Raw genomic sequence first — 8,486 nt, 5'->3', positions numbered from 1 at the left:
TCTTGTGTCACACATACTGTTCTTCTCCTGGTCGGAGTCCAGGGCTGTGGGACAGTGATGCACAGGTCAAGTCCCGCCCCCACGTGGATAGGTGACAGGCCTGACCTCATCTGTCAGAGGTCAACTAGAAACTTCACCCACTCCAACAAGTGTCAGGAAGAAAACTGTACGCACACGTCAGCAGCATCTTGTTTTCCTATTGGACCACGAGGTATTGGCTTTATCTTCTTTGCATTCGAGAAGATTTTGACTGATTCTGTGACTTGAAACCTTACGGATTATTCAACCATCCATCTCATGTAGTGTAACGTCTTCGGCTGCACGTGTCGTGGTCTCAACAGGTGTCCCCCCGCCCCCCTGCTCCACACAGCTGCTCTCCGTCAGGGAGGGAGGCTGCAGCAGTCCTCATTACGATTCCTCGTCCGTCCACTCGCCTCCGCGCTCCTGGAGTGGGTGGCACCGGCGTCCTTCGCGCCTCTGGATTGCGCACCAGGCGTCAACGAGCCGTCACGGGTCGCGGTTTCCACGGCACCGGTGGCCGCGCATCACGCTGCCGGAGGTCGCACACGGCGCTGCTTCACTCGACGCCAGGGCTAAGAGACAGACAGACAGACAGAGAGAGAGACAGAGAGAGAGAGACAGACGGAGACAGAGAGAGCAAGTGACTCCCCGAGGTCCAGCGAAGGGTGTCGCCCGCCCAGCGCCGCTCATCCAACCCCCGGACTCACCAGGGGCCGGGGACCCGCAGTCCGCCGCTGGCAGCTCGTGGTGTTGACGTCTGTCCGCGGTGACCGGCGACATGTGCGTCCGGACGCTGTGAAGTGGGACACGGCTGCATTTCCCTCGGATACGTTAGTACCCGACGCTACGACGCACCTTGTGTAAGTACACCCGTTCACCACCCGTTCATCGTCCGTTCATCACCCGCTCATCACCCGTTCACCAGCCGTTCATCTCTCCACACGTTCGTCACCTCTGCTGTGTTTGATTGGCTGCTCTGACCCCTGCGTATCGATCATGTCATCCGATTTGTTGAAATCCTGGTTGACAGGTTTCCAGGCAGTCATCATCATCATGAGTCGGTCCCAGACACAAGCAGTGCTGCAATCAGCCCCTCTCCCGACATCTCTCCATTCACACCCGTCTCTTCTTATTCTCAGTTCACATCCCGTCTCTTCTTATTCTCAGTTCACATCCCGTCTCTTCTTATTCTCAGTTCACATCCCGTCTCTTCTTATTCTCTCAGCTCACATCCCGTCTCTTCTTATTCTCAGTTCACATCCCGTCTCTTCTTATTTTCTCAGCTCACATCCCGTCTCTTCTTATTCTCTCAGCTCACATCCCGTCTCTTCTTATTCTCAGTTCACATCCCGTCTCTTCTTATTCTTTCAGTTCACATCCCGTCTCTTCTTATTCTTTCAGTTCACATCCCGTCTCTTCTTATTTTCTCAGCTCACATCCCGTCTCTTCTTATTCTCTCAGCTCACATCCCGTCTCTTCTTATTCTCAGTTCACATCCCGTCTCTTCTTATTCTCAGCTCACATCCCGTCTCTTCTTATTTTCTCAGCTCACATCCCGTCTCTTCTTATTTTCTCAGCTCACATCCCGTCTCTTCTTATTCTCAGTTCACATCCCGTCTCTTCTTATTCTCAGTTCACATCCCGTCTCTTCTTATTCTCTCAGCTCACATCCCGTCTCTTCTTATTCTCTCAGCTCACATCCCTTCTCTTCTTATTCTCAGTTCACATCCCGTCTCTTCTTATTCTCAGTTCACATCCCGTCTCTTCTTATTCTCAGTTCACATCCCGTCTCTTCTTATTCTCAGTTCACATCCCGTCTCTTCTTATTCTCAGTTCACATCCCGTCTCTTCTTATTCTCTCAGTTCACATCCCGTCTCTTCTTATTCTCTTAGTTCATATTCTGTCAGTTCATATTCTCCGTTGACATCCTGTCTCTTCTTATTCTCTTAGTTCACATCCCTTCACTTCTTATTCTCTTAGTTCATATTCTGTAATTTCATATTCTCCATTCACATCCCTTCTCTTGTTATTCTCTTAGTTCATATTCTGTCAGTTCATATTCTCCATTCACATCCCTTCTCTTGTTATTCTCTTAGTTCATATTCCGTCAGTTCATATTCTCAGTTCACATCCCGTCTCTTCTTATTCTCTTAGTTCATATTCCGTCAGTTCATATTTTCATTTCACATCCCGTCAGCTCGGAGCATGTTGAGATCAACAGGGAGATGTCTGCTTCTCTGGATAATGAACGATTCCGTTTCTATTTGATCATGTTTTGTATCAGGTTCTACATGATCCCCCCAAAATCCTGCTTTATTTACAACAATGGCTTTTTCCTTCCAAAAAGAAAAAGTTTCTGGGGAGAGAGAACCAGAAGTCCTCTGTCCCCCTGAGTGGTTTATTTCTGAGGCACCATGGCAGCAACAGAGCAGGGAATGGGAGCAGCTCCATTAAACTTGAAGAGCACCATGAACAAGCTGGGGGTCATATTGAAGTGGTGTGTTCTAATTGAACCTTCCAGCCACTCACCATTGAGACAGGAATGTTTGGCTGCATGTTCTCCACAGAACCCCCCACTCCTTTGTTCTGGGGGACAATCCTCTGGTGCCATGTGTGCAGTGGTGGGGGGAGGGAGCAGGCTCAGTGGGGGTATTGACATATGTGGGTGACAGCTTCCTCGGGGTAAGCTGACATGCTGTGATGCCATGAATGGCTCCTGGGGAACATATGAGTGAAGTACTTAACCCTAATGAGGCCGTGTGCTCAGGGGGCGATCATGTTTAATTTGTAGGACATAAGAGTGTTCTTCTTCGGGGAGCAGGTAATTGTTGACTAATGTTTGTTTTTCCGAAACATTTCACTGGGTCAGATGTGTTTGGTTGATATAGTTTGAGGTCAACCTAAAGCCAAATCAAAGTTTACTTCCACAATAAAGTAGCAACTGTGGCCAAGGCTGATGGGAATGTCATTAATCAAAGCGTTGAATAAATTAGAACTTTGATCTAAAGATGGGATCGAGGAAAGGTCAGGTCAGTGATGTACTCAAAAGAAGAATTGGAAATGGAAATAATCTGCCCAAATCCCAACTGTGTCCAAGAGGGTTTCACAGTCCGTTGAGGACATGGCAGCCGTTAGCTGGAGAACCTCCCAAAAACTACAGTGAATGAATGGCAAATGCTATTGGTAAAGTGTCCGACAGTCATTCGATTTGGTGCGATATCTACTGTCAACATTAGGGAGGGTTTTCAGAGGACAGTAGCTGAACAATCTCTGCAGTAGCTCTTTTATCAGCAGTGTCAGGAAAGGTCTACATCAACAATGAAAACCACAGGAAAGATATCAGCTCTCCCATCCCTCTGACAAACCTATCAGGGAAGTTCCAGGAAAAGGAAAAATCTGGTTTCCCACTCATGGAACAGAAAGTCTGAGTTGATGGGAACGTTTTGGGGAATGTGGCTATGACATTGTGAGCAGGTGACATGCTTGTACATAATCATGACGGCGAGAGAGTGGTACACGAGGAAGAATGCAGTCCCCATGGGCCCCTCGTGCTACGCAGTATGTGCTCAGGATGAACTTCGCACCTTACCCCAGTCTGACAAAACAGGATTTCTCCTGAGGAAATGCCACAACTGTAAATGCCACAATGCATTAACAAAGGCCCTCAGCTGCTTTCGAAATGACTTTCATTTAAGCTGAGAGGGGGCGCAAACACAGGAACCACAGGGGGAGGTGCCATGCTGCAAAGCAAGTGAAAGCCGCTTTATTCTGCAAGGAAGAAAAATAAAAAATGTCCCCCTCATGATCCTATCAGCTAATATGTAACTGTTTGTAACTGCTTTGCTTAAAAAAACACCAAACTCTTTCTTTCAAGGTCCTGACATTTGAAAGCCATTAAGCCATTATCCTGTATACAGGAGTATGACTGGGGGTATCAGAGTGAGCAGTGTACCATGTGGTGCCTCAGGTAAACAAAAGACTGGACTTCCTGGCCTGAGCACCACGCTCACTGCCCCGACGGACGCAGCAGATGTCACAGGAAAGGCTGACAGAAGAAGGGAGGGCGTCGGCAATGAAAAGTGAGCCATTATGATGATTAAAGGGGGCAATGTGAAAGGAGAGATAAGAGTGAGGCGACTGTCCGAGAGTGAGGTGTTTACAGGGGGAATTCCTCACATTCCTCAGCTGCAGCCATGCCACTCCAATCTGTACCTCCACCCACTGATGGTCCCTCTCAGTGCCAAGAGGCACCCATGGGGCAAAAAGGGCCCGAGAAGTTATTTTGCGGCAAAAAGCTCAATGTACTCTGTAAGGGGATTTCTTAGTGTCGGTTTAGAGATGTTTAGGGGAATTTTATAGAGCTATTACATTGTGCTGAGTAATACTTGCAGCAGATCCCTGGAGAGGAAACAATCATGTAGAAGTCGACTTCCAAATGATGGAGCTTTGGATGTGACTTTCAATTCATTGTTGTTGGTATCAGGTAAAAACTTCACGTGAAGCAGGGCATATGATCTCTAATGTGTTATACACTGGAGTGATAAGATGTTACTGGTATTATGAACAGAGTATGTTCAGTCAACAGACCATGGTAGCATGTATTTTGAGCATCCCAACCACATTTTCAACCAGACTAGCGGTGTGGGTCTATGGAGGAAAAACTGATGATTGTTTGGTCAGTCCTCCAGAGATATTTTCATAGGAATTCGATAAAAATGGTATTCATGTCTCCCAGTGGATGAAGCTGTTCCTTTGGTGATCCCCTGATTTTTCTCTAGTATTATTATAAGGTGGAGGTGTAATAAAGATTTATTCAGAAGAAAACAGTCTGTACTTCAGCTTTGAATTTAACAAAGGGCTGTTTTGTAAAATATTTAACCAGATTATGTCAAACTAGAGGATGATCTCTCAGTACTTCACCATAATTCCCACCATGGACCATTGACTGTTTTAGGCTTTACATTGCTCAAACACAAGTGTATACGTCTTTTTGCAGTAAAATCTTCTAGAAGTCTAATTAATCAACTAGAATATTTGGATATGCTTCAAATGCTATATGCTGTGAAGTGCTCAGGCTTAAAAAGTATGTGGTTCCTTGTGTAAAAGGAAGTCATGACACCGGGCTCAACTCTTGTCTTAGTCTCTTCAGTCTATGAAACAAATTAGTATTTTCTCAGGCAAGACCTTGACAGTTGTTAAACAGTTGTTATTATTATCCTTCTCTCTGTGAAGAGTGTATTTTTTATGTTGTTATCTTAGAGCCCTGGGTTTTTTAAAGCTCCCGTAGAAGGGTACAACCTCATTTTTGTGGTCTGAGAGTTGTGTAGTATTTGCATATGAAAAGTGAATAGGCAGCCTCGGGACACAGAGGGTGTGTGTTTTAGGATCAATCAGCACATGTTTCTAATGCAGTGCAGATGACTAGGTCTAATAGGATTATGAAAGGGTCTGGTGGGAGGAGAAGTCGTCCCGGGGAGCTGCATGTTACCCCTGCAAACCCAGCATGGGCTGGCCCCTGGGGGTGATGTGATGGAGGAAGACAATAGTAGCAGGTGTCAGCCTGATGATTACGATGTCTGAGGGTGGGTTCACCTCTGTATGAGGTTTATCCAGAGCCTCTCATGGAAGCAAATCCCCACCGTCTCCTCCAGAAAAGCGTTGGTCAATCGAATCAAAAGGAAGACAGCCTAAAGTGTCTTGTTTCCCTGGCACCTTCCTCAAAACAATAAAAGCACAAAGATACCGTTTGTATTTTGTGTGCTGTGTGTATTCTTCATATTTATGTTGTTTTGAAGCTTTTAAGCAGAAAGTCAGTTAGAAACTAACCTTGTCTACCAGCAAGACCCTTCTGATAGAGGCTGCAGATTAAAGTGGCACCATATGTTGGGGAGTCCCTTCCCCACGGTAGAGCTTATTATTGGGCCACTATGTCACGGTCAGCAACTAATTGTTATGGAGGATTGAGGTGACAAGGAGAACAAATCTCATATCTGGTCTTAACTACTCTGCTCCCTAAATGGAACCTTAGGCTGATTTTCATAGAAACTCTTTGACTACATGACAGCTATGCAAACCAGAAATCTGGTAATCCTATGTGTCTGATGAGGTGTCATGCTGACATTTCATTGTAATCATTGCATGAAGCAGCTCTGAGAGAATTCAAGAAATATAAAACCATTTGTGCTAGTCAGCCTAAATTAGGAGAGAGCCGCTACTCAGCAACAGAGGCTTGGCCCCGGGTGTGACCCAAGGGGCTCCACAGCGCCCCCTTATGTCATTGAGTGTTTTACCTGGCATATAATATCTGCTAGGAGTCAAAGGTAAATGGTCCAATCTGTGCCAAACTTCTTCTAATGTTTTTATTTCAAGTCACGGATTGCATCCCAGCAGCAACATTCCACGGGCTTGCCCTCTTTATCCAAAGCCACCTTTTGGCTTTCTCTGCGGCTTCAGTGATGGTACATATGCACCCCTCTTCGCAGCTCCAGTTACTCCAAGCCTTGTCAGAGCTGTGCAGCTTGAGTGCCCAGCAAACCCCCAGCAGCACACTTCAACTGGCTCACAGAGAGCCCGCTGGCCTTGGCTTCTGCACTGCTCCACCAGCTCCTGGTATTTGGCGAGCTCCCTCTGGTGAGCCTCCTCCATGTGTTCTTCCCAGGGCACCATGATCTCCCACATGATTACCTGCTGAGTTGAGTCTGAGAAGATGAAAAGGTCTGGGCGGAGCCTCGTGTGTGTGTGATGTAATCAGGAAACTTTAGTTGTTAGTTATTTTCCAAGATCCACTCTCAGCTGCCAGTCTGGGGCTATAGAAAGTTGGCTCGGTCTTATCTGTGGAAGGGAACGGGGCTTCTCTCCAGCCTTAAGCAAATGGATGGTTTTCTTCCTAGGGTGGTGTTTGCTTGACTGACTGACTGTGCTGCCTTGAGCACCTGGTCGTGGCGTCAGCAGTCACATCCATCGGCCAAGGCTTTGGGGCAGCTGCTGAGGAGATGTTGAAGGCATCCTCTCCCAGCACACAGAGGGCAGGCAGGAGTCTCACTCTTGCCCCATGTTTGAAGGTTTGCCAGACTTGGTAAGGTTTCATAGACAGCTTGGACTAGGAATCTGAAGCTGTAGATGTCAGCCTGCCAGAAATCCGACCATGTGACTTTCCACTGCAGAGTGTTCTCCCACCTTGTCCAGGCTCCTTGCTGACTCATACCTCCTCTACACCTGCATGCACTTCTTCCCCGAGGAGATGTTGTCCCTCCTTTCCTTTTGGCTTTGCTGATCTGGCAGCTTGGAAAGTAGCCCAGGCCTAATCGCCCTTTTGCCCCTGTCCCAACAAGGGCCTTCTGGCTTAGTCGTTCCTCCACCACTTCCAACTCTCTGGCAGCACTCTACTTTCTGCCTGTGCATAACTCAATGCCAGCTGCTGCTACTTTGGGGTCCCTGGAGTCTCTATTTTGCATGGCCTCTCTTGTTCACGTCACAACAAATTCTTCTGAGAGACCACTGAAGGGGAGCTGTAGGGTGTTGGTGGACCACCATATTCCTCATGTTTTTCTTTATTTGACCTCATGGAAGTCAGAACAGGAGGGCATCATCGGTAAATTATCACTTAATCATAGACTGTGTGAGATTATTAAAGAAATCACCCACAAGTCCAGCGCTTCCTCTGAGCTCCATCTCCAGCCAACCATGGCAGTGAACCTCCACTTCATCCATGATATTAAACACTGCTGTATATCACTCTCTCTCTTTCTCTTGGTAAGTGAGTATAGTGTCACAGATCTCATCCAGAGGCATGCTGACTCTGGCTGGTTCCTCTGCTGTTTATCTATTCATTCATTCAGTCTTAAATGATGGCACAGGCAAACCAAGGCTCTCCATCCTCTGGTGATTAAAAATGTCTCTGTGAGACATTTTTCTCCTGGAAATCATTTTAAAAGCTGGTGCACACACACACACACACACACACGCACACACACTGAGAGGCTGTTTGTGTCCTGGGCCAGTGTTGATTATTGGCGTGCTGAGTGGATACACTGATTGCTTTATTATTTCTCTGATAGGCATCTGTAGGAGATATTTGATGGATGTTACATGTTTGAAAGTAATTCACACTAAACTATTTACATATGCATAATGCTCTTCAGGCCACAATATATTAAATACTGTCTGCACTCTCTGGCTCTTTACACCTATAGGAACCTCTATTTACTATTTATTTAAGTTAAATCCCTCAAATGCGCTTACCCCCTGATCCTCTTGCATCACATTTTCTCCATGCAACCTCCATACACAGCACAATGCAATTAACTACCATCATTGTGTAATTCACACAATGACTGTGTAGCTCACAAGTCACCATAAATCTTCTCGTAGCTTGTGTGCTCCCATTGGAGTGTTATGTTTGTGAAAGAGAGGTTTTTAAATGTAGATCAGCAGTGCTCAGATCCTCCTCAGTTTCATAGGAAGT

The 8,486-nt window shown here is 46.4% G+C and overlaps 1 protein-coding gene across 1 annotated transcript in view; it reads left to right on the top strand.

The window, feature by feature from the left end:
- The first annotated feature begins 373 nt into the window (after nt 1-373).
- The window catches only part of tmem108 (transmembrane protein 108), a 40,001-nt gene continuing 31,888 nt past the window's right edge, over nt 374-8,486 (top strand). Inside the window, exon 1 of the mRNA XM_035612738.2 lies at nt 374-881. The gene's annotated coding sequence lies outside the window, so the exon portion shown is untranslated. The remainder of the gene's footprint in view (nt 882-8,486) is intronic.

This window comes from Scophthalmus maximus, chromosome 16 (assembly GCF_022379125.1).
Source record: "Scophthalmus maximus strain ysfricsl-2021 chromosome 16, ASM2237912v1, whole genome shotgun sequence".
NCBI lineage: Eukaryota > Metazoa > Chordata > Actinopteri > Pleuronectiformes > Scophthalmidae > Scophthalmus > Scophthalmus maximus.
Note: the sequence above shows the minus strand (reverse complement) of the source record. Positions and strands in the feature narration are given on the sequence as shown.